Here is a 15,599-nt window from a genome sequence, read left to right as displayed (position 1 = left end):
CCCACCCCCTTTAATCAGGCAACGCCGTGAAGTTAAACTCCGCCCCCTCGGAGGCCCGTGATTTGGACGCTTTAAAGACGGTTGACGGTTCCCCAAGTGCGCTAAGGAGTCTCTGGGTTTAGCCCCGGTTCTTCTGTCTCTCTCTCTACCTGCCCCTGCTAGCTAGGCGCAGGGGTCTCCAACCTTGGGCTAGCTAGGCGCAGGGGTCTCCAACCTTGGGCTAGCTAGGGCAGGGGTCTCCAGCCTTGGGCTAGCTAGGGCAGGGGTCTCCAGCCTTGGGCTAGCTAGGCGCATGGGTCTCCAACCTTGGGCTAGCTAGGCGCAGGGGTCTCCAACCTTGGGCTAGCTAGGGCAGGGGTCTCCAGCCTTGGGCTAGCTAGGGCAGGGGTCTCCAGCCTTGGGCTAGCTAGGCGCATGGGTCTCCAACCTTGGGCTAGCTAGGCGCAGGGGTCTCCAACCTTGGGCTAGCTAGGGCAAGGGGCTCCAACCTTGGGCTAGCTAGGCGCAGGGGTCTCCAACCTTGGGCTAGCTAGGGCAAGGGGCTCCAACCTTGGGCTAGCTAGGTGCAGGGGTCTCCAACCTTGGGCTAGCTAGGGCAAGGGGCTCCAACCTTGGGCTAGCTAGGGCAGGGGTCTCCAACCTTGGGCTAGCTAGGTGCAGGGGTCTCCAACCTTGGGCTAGCTAGGGCAAGGGGCTCCAACCTTGGGCTAGCTAGGGCAGGGGTCTCCAACCTTGGCAACTTTAAGACTTGTGGACTTCAACTCCCAGAATTGGAGTTCAACTCGCCAGCTGAGGAATTCTGGGAGTTGAAGTCCACAAGTCTTAAAGTTGCCAAGGTTGGAGACCCCTGAGCTAGCTAGCAGGGGCAGGTAGAGACAGAAGCACCAGGACTAAATCCAGTCTCCTTGGCAACTTTAAGACTTGTGGACTTCAACTCCCAGAATTCCTCAGCTGAAGAATTCTGGGAGTTGAAGTTCCACAAGTCTTAAAGTTGCCAAGATTTGGAGACCCCTGAGCTAGGGGGTCGCAACGCCTGAGTCTGTCCGCCGCTGTGTTACTGCGTCGCTGAAAGAAAGAGGCAGGACTCCAAGCAATTGCAGCCTGAAAGCCCAGCCGAGCTACATCCGAGAACCACATCCCAGCGATCCGAAAGAAGCCTCAGGTTAGTTTCAATGGTCTACGGCATATGGGCTCCAAAATGGCCAGGCTTCACACGTCCCCAATCCCTTGCTTGCTGCAATCTGGCTTTGTGGCAAGCAAGGGGTTTTGCAGGCACTGAATTACACGCTAGTCTGGCGTCTCAAAAACCGAGTTCCCTCCTTCTGGATTTTCGATGCTTCCTGGATGGGAAAGATCCGCATTGTGCCTCAAGGAAACTTTACAGAAAGTTAATCTGGCAGCGAAAATGCTTCCCCCTTACATGGGACCGGGGATTTCCTCCCCTGCTGGATTTTCCCTGCCAGGCTGTTTCGTTTTCTTTGAAGTTTACTGGATGTAGAATGGGAAGGATCCTTATACTGATACTGATCTGGTTTATACATATTGTTTGAATCGTGATATTTTTTTCTACTTGAATAATACCAGCTTATTTTTTGTTGTGGGAAGTTATCATCCAGCCCTCTCCCCCCCAAAATGAAATATCCTAGGAAATATTGAAAAGGCAGAATGTTTCTCTGGATGTGAAAAGAAAGAAACATGCTTTAAAAGACAGAATAGTTGCCTGTAGCTTCCTGCCCATCCACACTTTGTCAATAGACCATTGAGAAGGCCAGGCTTGCCCACTTTACATAATAAAGACTTCTCCACTGCAGCTGCAGGGGGAAGGGATATTACTCAACTCTCCACATGGCATCTGAGAACTCATCTATACCTGGATTCAAAACGCAGCCTAGAGAGTAGCCCCTGCATGGCACCATGGGAGCCTGACAACCAATCAGAATACATTTCTTACACAGGAACAGGAAACAGAGAGGTGGGACTGAACAGGGTATAAAAAGCCTAGCAAGCCCCTCCCTCAGCCCTTCTCTTCGTCTCCACCAACACTGAAGCATGTGATCACCTTTTCTGTTCAGGGCTCAAGCCATGTGGTCCTGTCCACCAATAAACCATCTTTCCAAGCAGCCTCCATGTCTCCAGTGTCTTTTTCCCCACTTGGAGCCGAACCCAGAAGGACATTTCTTTCAACGTTGTCTTGTCCCAACTGGCTTATCTTTTACATATTTTCCTTTCGATTCTTAATTATTGCCTACCCTTTATTCTCTTAATTTCCTCTGGTGATTGTAGTAAGATGTTATAAAACTTTGCATTCTTTATCACGTGTCCTTGCTTGCGTGGGAAGAAATATCCCTTGGTTCAGTTCCAAGGAAGGCACTGGGAACAAAACGGATTGGAAAGATGGTTTAAGGATGAAGGATTGGAAAGATGGTCTCATGTTGAAGCAGAACCACATGGAGTTGGGGGTGGGGGTGGTGTTATACTTTATCTTGGGCTTTGCATAGGAGCTTCCTGAGAGTAATGCAATGAAGGGGCTTCTGGGCAATTCCTGTTGTGTTCATTACTCCCACCTTGCTGCTGGGAGTAACGGATTACCAAATCTGCATTTCTAAAAGGTGACCTCATCTTAGTATTGGCTCTTAATTTCTGTCTTTAGAAACATGTTTCTCCTATGGGGAAATATAATATTCTGCCTTTTTAAATATTTCTCAAAATACTTCGTTCTTCTAGGAGGGATGGGTGCTAACTTTCTACATGGCTTAATGGCTTTGCCCTGTAGGAAGTTATCACCCAGCCCTCTCCCTGTCTCCGCGCTGTTGTCGCCCTGTGGATGACGTCAGCGACGCTGTTTAGTCGGGCGCGGTTTTGTGGTGGAACCGATAACGATAGTAATGTATACAATGTTGAGTTGTTATGATAAGTAATAATTGGATATGAGAAGGGAAAGTTAGAAATATTTTTGGACTATATATAAAGATTATTAATAACAATGATAATAATTGGTGGGCAAGGATAATTGACGCGCAAAATATAGCCTCTCCTTATCAAGACAACCCCTGCCTTCTCGAGGTGCCCACCGTTTTCCAACAGAAGGGGCTCTGTCGACTCTTGGGCCCGGCGAGCTCAAGTAGTACTCAGCCTAGAATCATGGATCCCGTTGATTCGGGATGCATGCGACTCTACAGCGAAGGGATTGGCGATGCCGTACCGACGCTAAAGACTTAAGTCAAAGTAAGTCAATAATAATAATTATAATAATAAAAAAAAAACTATATACAGTTAAGTTTTAACTAATAGGGGGAAAATGTTATGATATAGGATATAGTTAAATAAAGAAAGGATAATGATAATAAATTATATACATGGAGGATTAGAAAATTTTGGTATTAAATATTATGGATGTTTAGCTAAAACAGGATACGAGGATTTAATGTTAATGGAGGATTTTATAAATAAGTAAATGGAATGCCAGCATGTTGTTATGTATTGAATCTTGGTGTACTTAAGGATGAAGGATGTTTAAATAACTGTAGTCAAATAAAAGTGGAGGTATGATGATGTTAATATTGTAAATATTTGAGTTAAGATATTTGAATTAATATGAATTATATTTGATGATCGTGGAAGAGATGCACAAAAGCTTTTTGTAACCAGCTGATATACTTTCTACAATATATGTTTGTTTTGAAAATAAATACCGTAAATAAATAAAATTTAATTTTTTTTAAAAAAAGATAAGCTCAAATTCGAAGCCCAAGAGAGGGTATAAATCTCCCTCTCTCTTCCATGTGCTCAATTGCCCAGAACCTCAAACCAGGACCTCCGCCATTAAACCATCTTTCCAAACAGCCTCCATGTTTCCAGTGTCTTTCTCCCCACTTGGAACTGAACCCAAGTGGACATTTCTTCCAACCAATGGATGACCAAATCTGCATTTCTAAAAGATGGCCTCCTCAGTTTGGTTTCTGAATAGGCTGACCCAATCTTTCTTAATGGATACAAAATATCTGCTGTGGCAATTAAGAAAGTGGGGGTTGCTTTCTGCCTCTAAAAAAACCATGTTTCTCCGTTTCTCCCTCTGAGAATTAAAATATTCTGATTTTTTAAAAAAATATTCCATAAAGTATTTCATTCTTCTAGGGGAGGGCTGGCTTCCCACACTTGGTTACTGATGCACATACTTTTCAATAAGTTTTTGTATAATGTCTTGTAATCTTAGATAAAGGATATTAATGTCCATAAATAAATATATTAAAATAAAACATTTTAACTTTTTTGCAGTAGCAGCCATTAAAAGGATGAAAAGGCAACAGAGTTTGACACATTTTTTTTCAGTAAGAAACCAAAATTGGAATCAGTTGTATCGGACTTGGACTTGGATGCTACAAAACTGTCACAAGCAAAACCACTCCAACTTGAAGAAAGCAGCAAGATGAATGAAAACTATTTACGTTCTACTTGTAGAGTATTTAATACAGTTTACAGCCTGGCAAAATATTGTAGGTCATTTTCAAACATGGAAGGTTTGATAAAATTGCAAATTGCAATTGGAGAAGATATGGGAATAGGATTGCATCAGTGGTTGGATTCAAATAATTTACCAACCGGTTCTCTGCCCTAATGACCATCTGGGTAGGCGGGGCTCTGTGGTCATGTGATCGTGTGGGCGTGGTCAAGTCAATGTCACTCAGGTCGATGGGCACTTCGCCTTAGTTGTTACAATGGTAATAAGGGTTAACCGGAGAGACAGTTTCTGTAAGCAGGTCAATAAAGATCAGGCTAGAAACAACACCAGAATATTTCCTTCCTGCCTTCCTTACAGGATTAGCCCTGTAAAGTGGGAAAAAAACAAAAGATTTCTTTCAACAACCGGTTCTCCAAACTGCTTAGAAAGTTACCAACCGGTTCTCCCGAATAGGTGCGAACTGGCTGAATCCCACCACTGGATTGCATTCACGTGAAACTGCATTGAAAATAGTTGATTTCATTGCAAAAGAAATCAAAACCAAAATATTTACTAGCATTATTGAACATAATCTGAAAATATGTTTGATTATTGATGAAGTCTCAACGCTAGCTTGTAAACCAGTTTTGATAGTTTTCGTAAAAGTTGAAGATTCAGTTTGCTCCCCAACAATTTTCCTTGAGCTAGTTGAATTGGAAAAACAAGATCCAGAGACAATATATTCTTCAGTTATAGAAAGTTTAAATAATGTTGGGCTTACTAAGAACTACCTAGAAAAAAACTAATAGGATTTTGCTCCGATAGTGCCAGTGCTCTGCTTGGGGGAAATTATTTTTATTCAAATGAAAAGAACTTAGCTGCACATCTTGAAAATATATATTTTATAACTGATTTGGCACTGATGATTAATATTTTAAATGAAATTTCTTTCAAATGCACTGCAAGCAAGCAAGCAAGCAATATGGACATAATAAAGGCTGAAAAACTCATGCTAAGATCTATTAAAGCATTTCAAATGCTTGGAAAGGCAAAGCGTCCATATGAAAAAAAAGTTGGTGAATTAATTACTTCAGAAACATTCAAAAATATAAAATTTGTAGAAAATAATCGATTTGTCGGGCTTCATCGGGAAAGACTTTTAGAAGCCATTACAATAAATTTGCAAAAAAGCCTGTGAACATTTAAAAGCAAAGTTGTAGCCAATTTCAAGATAGGAATCAAATACAATTTCTCAATTTTTTGGAGCCAGATTACTGGAATATTGAAGAAGTACTAGTTCCATGGAAAACAGCTGAAGAACAATTGCTCATATTTAATGACATTTTTCATTACCAAATTGATATTAATGATTATCGAGATTTTGTGAAAAACGTTTTACGAAATTCCCAAAGCTATGCAATTCCTGAAAGTGTTCAAAGAGCTAAAAATATTATCAGAACAACTGCTGTGAGTTCAGCACAAGCGGGAAAGATTTTTCCAAAGATGAACAGATGTTCAGCGAATATATGTTGCCTAACTGTTTCTAATATATCAAACACAATAACCATTAGTGCTATCGGCCTACCTCTACAGAAATGGGATCCTACTCTTACAGTGAAAAAATGGCTAAGCCTAAATCACACAGATGATGGTCCCAACAAAAGCGAAGAAAATTGCAAGTGAAGGCGTCAATCTAAGAACAACATGGAAATATCTTGGGTAACAGTTTTATTGTTTTTGTCAGGTATTCAATGTTTTTTTCATTAATATTTTAAAACTCATAATCTAGTTTCATGTACCGCTTTTATTCTTATTTAAGTGTTATGGCCCAGCAGGAGCTGTTGGAGCTGCCACCAGAGTCCGACAGCGAGGGGCCCTATGAGTCGGCTCTGGAGGATGTGGAGGACCCTGGACAGGGTTCCGACTCCGAGCAGGGCGCAGAGAGGCTGGTTGGCCACCAGGAGGCGCCTGAGCCTTGGACCAGTGGGGAGGAGACAAGGGAGAGTGATCCAGACGCCAGCAGTGAGTTGTTCCTGGATGCCCAACACCGAAGAGCTACTAGGCGTCAGGAACAGTTGCGCAAGTACAGGAGGTAATTGCACTCAGCTGGTGGTAATTAGGCTCCTCTCCAGACTATAAAAAGGACTGCTTGTGCACACGCCCCTTTTGCAGAAGTCAACGCAGGAACTAATGTTGGAGAACATTATTGTGAGCTTGGCAGGCTGGATTGCTGCCACAGCTTATCTGTGTTGGATGGTTCACTGACAAAACCGCAAAGCCCTTATCCGCGCCGACATAAGCGCGGAGGGCAAATCTGCGCCATCCGAAGCGCTAAGGAAAAAGGCGACCCTAGCGCAACGACATAACCGTGGAGGGCATATCAGCGCCTTCCGAAGCACTCAGCACCCTAACCCTAAACCTAACCCTAACCTAAACCTAACCCTAAACCAAACCCCTAAACCTAATCCTAACCCTTACCTTAATTTAAATCAGCTTTCTGCCGCCGCGCTGTTTTAAAGCACCCTTCTGTCGCCGCGCTGTTGTCGCCATGGTGATGACATCACAGTGATGACGTCGCGGCTTTAGCGATGCGGTTTTGTCGCCGCTATTTTGACGAGCGCGGTTTTGTCAGGCCACGGTGTTGGATTGCTGCCAAGGCTTATCTGTGCCGGTTTGCTGCCAAGGACCTGTCTGTCTGTTAATTAAATGCCGTAAAGTATCTTTGGCTCGGAGTGTGTGTTGGTGTGGGACGAGGGGGGGTCAGAACATTTAAGTAATTAAATACATGAAATAAACTACCTTTTTAACATTTAAAACAGTCTTCAAAGAACCAGTTAAATTATATACAGTATACCCTCTATAATTATCACTGTTCATGATTGTGATTCAATGCATTACCTAAAATGTAATTTAGCAATCTTTAGAATAAATTTGCCATGCAAAGAGCATCAGGTGATATGCTACCCTTACCAAAAATAGCTCAGGAATGGAGCCTGGGAATGAGCCCTCCACTTTTCATTCCAGTGTTGGTTCTCAAATTCTTTGAATGGTCTGGTCAGAGGACCCAATACCAAAATCAATATATAGGAGGATGACAGGGTAGAATTGGTTCAGTGGATGAAACCCAAGTAATCAGATATTTTTCAGAATAAGCTGGAATCTATCGACCAAATGAAATCTGATGTACCCAATCCTAAATGGCACACTATTTAGGCTTAAGGTAACTCCATGTCTCAATATCAAAGGAGAAGGGCTGTCCACAGAAATCTTAACAACCTGAAGGCAGTGTAACCATACACCTGATCAAGGGAAAAAAAACTTGTCCGTGCAATTAATAATAGAAATTTTACCTGTGCAATGGGTTAGGTTTCAGGGTGGCTTATCTGTGAACAATAGTTGCTTGAATAGGAGCACAGATGCAATAAGAAGCAGCATAAAGATAAGCAATATTTTGTTCTATTTATACTTTGGCAGTCATTAAGATTGAAACAAGACTATGAACATTGTTGTGAGATGGGCAACCAGTAAACAAGCAAACATTGCCTAAAAACAAAGCTGTCTTCAGATTAGGTCAAATTGAAAATCTTGCAAACTATTAGTAACTGTTTACGCAGCAATTTAATATTCACGACCCTACCTGTTCTGACCCTCTCCTCCGTCCAGTAACGAATGCCGAGACAAGCTTAACTGGAATGTACTTTAATAGCAAGACACCAAGACCTCGGTGGCTGAAAGCCAAGCAGAACAAACAGATAAGGACCTTGGCAGCAACTCAGACAAACCTTGGCAGCAATTCAGACAAACCTTGGCAGGAATCCAGCCTGCCAAAGTAGGTACAAAAGTTCTCCAACTGTTATTCACTGCGTTGACTTCTGCACAGAGGGCCGTGTGCACAAGTAGCCTTTAGATAGTCTGGAGAGGAGCCTAATGACCACCAGCTGAGTGCAATTGCCTCTTGTAATTGCGTAATTGTTCCTGACGCCTACTAGCTCTTCGATGGAGTGCATCCAGGAACAACTCACTGCTGGCGTCCGGCTCACTCTCCCTTGTCTCCTCCCCCCTGGTCCAAGGGTCAGGTGCCTCCTGGTGGCCAACCAGCCTCTCTGCGCCCTGCTCGGAGTTGGAACCCTGTCCAGGGTCCTCCACATCCTCCAGAGCCGACTCATAGGGCCCCTCGCTGTCAGAGTCTGGTGGCAGCTCCAACAGCTCCTGCTGGGCCACAACACCTACCTATGCATTTGTTTAATAATCCTTGCAAACAGCCCTTCAAAGAAAAGAAACATTGCAGATGAAAGAGATCTGGGGGCAATATTTAACAGTTGGCTTAAAGCCACTTTCCGAAAATGAAAGCTAGGGTATGAAGAAGCTTGATACATTTTATTCATGCAGTAGCTAGTTACTATCTGAGTTTATTTATAAACTCCCTTTATAATGCTTATAAGTAATTCAAGATGGTGAATACGGACAATACTCTTCTCCTATTTTTCCGACAGGTGCCAGGCACAGAAGTCCCCACCCCACCCCACCCCACCCCAAAGCAGGCCTGTCATACCAGTTCATACCCTGCTGATTGAAAGCCCAGATACACTGGGCAAGCCATGTTACAAGGATGCCAGACCACCGTCTCGCTAAGCAGCTCCTCCGTGGTGAGCTGTCTCAAGGAAAGCGATACAAAGACATGCTGAAAGCCTTTCTGAACTCCCTGGATATTGACACCACCTCCCGGGAAACCTTGGCAGAAGATCAATCGACATGGTGAACTTTGAATCCACCAAGGCTACCAGAGATTTGAAGACAGAAGAACAACCATATGACAAAGAGAAGCAAGCATAACACATCGTATTGTCTTAGTTACCAAGTACTACTACTTATTTAAGTTTTAGATTAGATCAAGTTTAGTGATGTGTTCTGGCCCACCCTCGTCCCACACCAAGGCACGCCGAGCCAAAGATACTTTATGGAATTTATTCACAGACAGGCAGGTCCTTGGCAGCAATCCAGCACAGACAAGTCGGCAACAATCCAGCCTGCCAAGCTAACACTACAGTTCTCCAACATTAGTGAATGTGTTGACTCCTGCAAAAGGGGCGTGTGCACAAGCATTCCTTTTATAGTCTTGAGAGGAGCCTAATGACCACCAGCTGAGTGCAATTACCTCCTGTAACTGCGCAACTGTTCTTTACGCCTATTAGCTCTCCGGTGCCAGGCATCTAGGAACAACTCCCTTGGCTCCTCCCCACTGCTGACGTCCGGATCACTCTCCCTTGTCTCCTCCCTACTGGTCCAAGGCTCAGGCGCCTCCTGGTGGCCAACCAGCCTCTTTGTGCCCTGCTCGGAGTCGGAACCCTGTCCAGGATCCTCCACATCCTCCAGAGCCGACTCATAGGGCCCCTCGCTGTCGGAGTCTGGTGGCAGCTCCAACGGCTCCTGCTGGGCCACAACAGTGCTGTACATTCCTATTTCTGCCTTCTCTGTTATTCTAGTCTGTCTGTCTTTTGGAATAAATTTAGATTTATTACAAAGAGCTTTTGTGATTGTGACATAAAAGATGCTGCTTTTGCATCATACAATTCATGTGGGTGTAAAAGGAACACACAATAGTCAATAGAGGGCATTTGTGTGGGAAACTATAAAAACACTGGGAACGGATTCAAAAGCACAAGATCTTAGTTGAGATGACTGGAAGCCAAAATGCCTGAAAACAAAGCAAACAAACTTGGAAAGGGATTATGGCCCCACACAGCTAAATAATCTTCATAGGCACTCAAAAAGATTCTGTAGACAATGAGAAAGTTGTTGTTCCAAAGGCAGACATTAATCCTTGATATACATAAATTATACACATTTCAAAGGAGGCACTAGTTTTAACATACATAGCCTCAAACTATTCAGTGACCCGACAAATGCGCGCACGACCAAAGCGCGCCGACGAAACCGCGGCAAGAACACCGTGACATCATAAACGTGCCCACAACAATGCGCCGACAAAACCGTGCCCACAAAAGCATGATTTAAGTTAAGGTAAGGGTTAGGTTCAGGGTTAGGGTTAGGGTTATTAGGTTGTTATTAGTTGTTTGTTGAAGGCGCGCTGTTGTCGGTGTGCTGTTGTCGGCACGCTGTTGTCAGTGCGCTTCTGCGCGCATTCATCGGTGCGATTTCAACCTCGTGGTTTTCTCACTGCGGTTTCGTTGGCGCGCTTTTGTCGAGCGCGCATTTGTCGGTGAACCAAACTATTCCATTCTGCAAGCAGCATAATGCAGACCACAGAAAAGAAGTATGAAATAGTAGGATGAAGAAATTAAATGCATGAGATAGGAGAAAGGAAACAGAGCCAAAACTACACTAACACTACCCACTCTATCTGCAAACCATCCTTGCTTACACAATTTTTCATGTTGCCTTTTAAATCTTCACCTGTTTCACAATGCAGTACCATCCAATCACAACTTTCCCAGTTTTAGTATTCCCTTTCTTCCTATGTTTGTTTTTGTAACTGCAGTTCATCTTCGTCTATTCCCAGTGATATTCTTTTTCATAGTTTATGTCTTCGGAGGACTAAAAACGACCCTACGAGCAAACCGGAAGCCCTTTCTAGTTTGGCCATAGGGCTGTTTTTCACCCTTTGGAGCCTTCAGGGACCCGGAAAGCCGGCCACACCTACAGAAGAGGTTCCAAAATTTTTGAAACCCACCACTGGTCCTGGATATGATTATTCTACACTATCATGCTCCTATTTATAAAACTCAGTGCCTCTGTGAAAGGTAAGGATGACTACTGCGTTTGTGGTGCAATCAGAACATTGCATGTGTTGAAGTTGTTTCAACGCAAACCAAAGATGCCTTTTAAAAAACAAGTTGACATCCTATTCTTATGGAGGACAGTGCTGTGTGTGAGGTAATTTAAGGTGGTTCTGACAAGTGTCATCAGCATCTTCATATCCGGTCACATGGGCGGCAATAGCAATAGCAGTAGACTTATATACCGCTTCATAGGCCTTTCAGGCCTCTCTAAGCGGTTTACAGAGAGTCAGCATATTGCCCCCAACAATCTGGGTCCTCATTTTACCCACCTCGGAAGGATGGAAAGCTGAGTCAACCCTGAGACTCAGGGTTGACTCAGGCAAGCCACCCCCATCCGGTCACATGGGCGGCAAGCCACTCCCACAAAGGAGGCCACACCCACAGGGTAGGTTCGGACAATTTTTGAAACCCACCACTGGCCGTAGGGCTGTTTTTCACCTTTTGGAGCCTTCAGGGAAGCCTCCTGAAGGCTCCGGAGGGCTTAAACCGGCCCTACAAGCAAACTGGATGTCTGTTTCCAAAATTTCGGTTTGCCCGTAGGGCTGGTTTTTTGCACTCCTATATAAAGCCTGGGGAGGGCAAAACATTGCCTCAAAAAATGCTAAAGTCAGCTGGCCGGCAGGTACATGCACGCTGGTCAGCTGACAGGGCAACGCCTCGCGTGTCCTGAGAAATGGCTCCGCATGCCACCGGTTCGCCATCCCAGGCATAGGGCCTAGCTCAGTGTTTCTCAACCTTAGCAACTTGAAGATGTCTGGACTTCAACTCCCAGAATTCCTCAGCCAGCGAATGTGTCATTTCCATCTGTGTTTTTGGACGGGGTGGCACTACCCCCATTCATACTTGCTATACAATCTGGGGGGAATTCTCTTGGATTCATAGCTGCTGTTCAAAGAGCAGGTAGTAGCTGGGACTACGGGAGTCTTTGCACAACTGTGTCTTGTCGATAGTTGCTCCAAGTTTTAGACAAGGAGGCCCTGCTCATGGTCACTCACACGCTTGAGGCCCACAGGGGTGCTTAAATCTGGCCCACAGGGCAGGCCTGGAAATGTCAAAGGACTGGCCTGCGATGCCTCTGCATAAAACTAATGTGTGTTGGCCAGGGTGAACGGGCGAAGGAGAACCAGCTGAGGGGAAAAGCTAAAGGTAAATGGGCACAGCTGTATGTTCATCATCGAGCCTTGAATCGCCGTTGCTAAGCGAGACAGCTATTCAGTGAGCTTTCACCCATTTTGCAACCTTTCTTGCCACCGTTGTTAAGCGAATAGTTCAGAGGTGGGCTGCTCCTGGTTCAGCCCAGATTGGGCGAACTAGCAGCAGCAGGCAGGGAGGCTCCGCCCACACACCCGGACGCTTCTGCGCATTGCGCAGAAGTGTTGCAAGCGAACCGATAGTAAAAAAAATGAGAGACCCACCCTGGAATAGTTGCAGCTAAGAGGTATGTGGGCGGAGCTGGAAGCCTGGGGACGCAGGCGCGGCCAAGGGTAAAACCCTAAAAGTCCCATTTCGCCAGAGTCACACTGACTCGGACAGGTTGTAAATCTATAAATAAATGCATCTTTCAGAATTGATTCTAGTATGACTTCATTCATTTTTTTCCCCAAGTCGTATAAAATGTTTGAGCATAAGAGTTCAGTTTTTCCTAATTGCTCCCAGAATAATGGAAGATTAGATCTGCGTTGGTTCCCACACTTTAAATATGTGTGAAAGGTGATGGGCTGGCAAATTTACATAACAGCAAGAATTTTGATTAATATTTTAGTTAAGGGTTGTTTTCCTCATTCTGGTTTCCATTTTAAATTGAATAAACAAATTATTGAGATATCACCAAAAAAAAGGTATTTAGGGACAAAAATATTAGAGACTGCTATTTAAAATGCATATACTTCTCCATATTGGTTGTTCTGCAATCTTTGTTTATTCTATATTAGTTTTATTTCAATATTTTGTTGACATACTAACCAAAAAAAAGGTGTTTGAAAAAAAAAGTAAATTCTCTCTGGTATTCCTATATTAAGCATTTTGTGGGAAAAAACAAAAAAAAACAGAAAATAAAATCTCTTATAGTAGAAAACCTGATTAAATTGAATCATTTGGTACTGAATGAATCATAGTACTGACATTGTAAATGTAAATGACAGAGGATAGAAATAGTATGGGCATCTATCTTAACTTAACTTTAACTAACTTAACCACTGCAGTGATTCAAATAACAACTGTGTCATTTAGCAACAGAAATTTGGGGCCCAATTTTGGTCTTAAATCAAGGACTACCTGTACTTGATGTTTTTTTAAAGGGCTAGCTTAAAATGCTGCACCAATATCTCATGAGAAATCAAAATGTAGACTATTTGATCCTTCAGCCTCCTATAACATGAGCTATAGAAGTCAGTGAATTATATTTTTAAAAATTTAGAATATAGTAAAATAAAACTGATTACATCCATTGTCACCATATTTATAGCAATATAAAAGGGTTATTTGTTGCAGAGAAATCAGCAAGTTTTTTCCATCTCCATAAATCATATAGAGCTTCAAAGACTAATCACCAAATTTTGTTAACAGAAAGTACTGCAATAGGCTATGTTTATATAACATGTTCTGCCAAAACGTGAGAGCCTATAGTGTAAAGCCAACCAATTGTAATTTATTAAAAAAAATATGTGTAAGAAAATTGTGGGTTAGCATGTCATAGACTAAGTTTGAGTAATGTTAACCATAACAGAATTATGGCTTGTTTTATGCAACTCTAATAACTTTAATGTTCAAAGCTATGACTTATGGAGAATAAATTATTTATTTCACTGAAGATTTTAAACTGGATCTTCCTTGATTGAGTACCAGTAAACTGTCATTCTAATATACACTATTGCCAAAAGTATTCGCTCAACTGCCTTTACTCGCATATGAACTTATTGTAAGTGACATCCCTTTCCTAATCCATAGGATTCAATATGACGTCGGTCCACCCTTTGCAGCTATAACAGCTTCAACTCTTCTGGGAAGGCTGTCCACAAGGTTTAGGAGTGTGTTTATGGGAAATTTTGACCATTCTTCCAGAAGCGCATTTGTGAGGTCACACACGATGTTGGAGGAGTTTACGTGGCCTACTTCGTGGCTGAGTTGCTGTCGTTCCCAAACACTTCCACATTCTTATAATACAGCTGACAGTTGACTGTGGAATATTTAGGAGAGAGGAAATTTCACAACTGGATTTGTTGCACAGGTGGCATCCTATCACAATTCCACACTGGAATTCACTGAGCTCCTGAGAGCGACCCATTCTTTCACAAATGTGTGTAAAAACAGTCTGCATGCCTAGGTACTTGATTTTATAACCTATGGCCATGGAAGTGATTGGAACACCTGATTCTGATTATTTGGATGGGTGAGCGAATACTTGTGGCAATATAATGTATATCTATATCTAGTATATCTCTAATCACTCTCTATATGTCTATCTGTATTAAATAAATATCTAGTTTGAATGACAATAGTTTACTGATTAACACATTCAATCAGGGAAGATCCAGATTCAAGTCTTCAAGGATCAAAGAACTGACTGCTTGACAATCCCTGAGCACACTACACAGCTGTATTCTTCTTAAAAGGCTTTTCTTTCCTACCATTTTAACTACTCAAGAGATTTGCTTAATTAAAGGAAAATGTAAGAGGCAAATAAGATAAGCAGACTTATTAGCTGAGCTTGAGATCAGAGGAAAAAAGCCTTAGGGTTTGTTTGTTTTTAACCTGTCCTTGACTAATTCCCTTGATAAGACTCAAACTAGGAGAGGAAATTACTGCTATGTCTGTACGTGTCAAAATCTCCTCTCAAAAGGGTGTGGTGGAAGATCCTATCTCCAGCCCCCTTGGAGGCAGTTCTCCCAGAAAACTTGTTTCACTTTCTCCTTATTGACCCTTTTGCCTGTTCTTCCCTCTGGGAGAAAGATATACTAGCAGTCGCCGGGTGTTAAGTTCAAATACACATCACACAACCCTTCAGACCTGTCTTGACTGTTTTAGAGGTCTTTCTATCATCGGAGAGTTCTGAAGTTTGCTGCAATACTGGTTTAAGTAAATTTCAGCAAATTTACATTTGCGTAATTTCAGTACATTGTTCTGAGCTGGGGTGATTGAGATTGGCAATTTGCCTTTAAAAAATCAAATAAAACTTTCAAATCAATGTGGTTAGACAACAGTCGCTAGGCTCCAGAAATAAAAGTTACAAATTCTTCATTGATAGGATCCGCATACTGTTCAATACTCTAAAGCAGTGTCCCCAACCTTTTTATCGCCGCGGACCAGTCAGCCTTGATAATTTTACCGTGGCCCACTGAGCGCGTGCTGGGGTGGGGGGGCGT

The 15,599-nt window shown here is 43.0% G+C and overlaps 1 long non-coding RNA gene across 2 annotated transcripts; it reads left to right on the top strand.

Annotated features, from left to right (window-relative positions):
• The first annotated feature begins 4,870 nt into the window (after positions 1 to 4,870).
• LOC116504815 lies at positions 4,871 to 9,245 on the top strand. Of its 2 annotated transcripts, none has more exons than XR_004254857.1 (2): positions 4,871 to 6,157; positions 8,932 to 9,245. It is a non-coding gene; the product is annotated as an uncharacterized LOC116504815 (long non-coding RNA). The 2 variants fall into 2 exon arrangements; XR_004254856.1 differs by having other exon boundaries at positions 4,871 to 6,182.
• Positions 9,246 to 15,599: the final 6,354 nt, after the last annotated feature.

This window comes from Thamnophis elegans, chromosome 2, assembly GCF_009769535.1.
Source record: "Thamnophis elegans isolate rThaEle1 chromosome 2, rThaEle1.pri, whole genome shotgun sequence".
Classification (NCBI taxonomy): domain Eukaryota; kingdom Metazoa; phylum Chordata; class Lepidosauria; order Squamata; family Colubridae; genus Thamnophis; species Thamnophis elegans.
The sequence above is the reverse complement of the archived record's forward strand: the minus strand, read 5'-3'. Positions and strand labels throughout refer to the sequence as shown.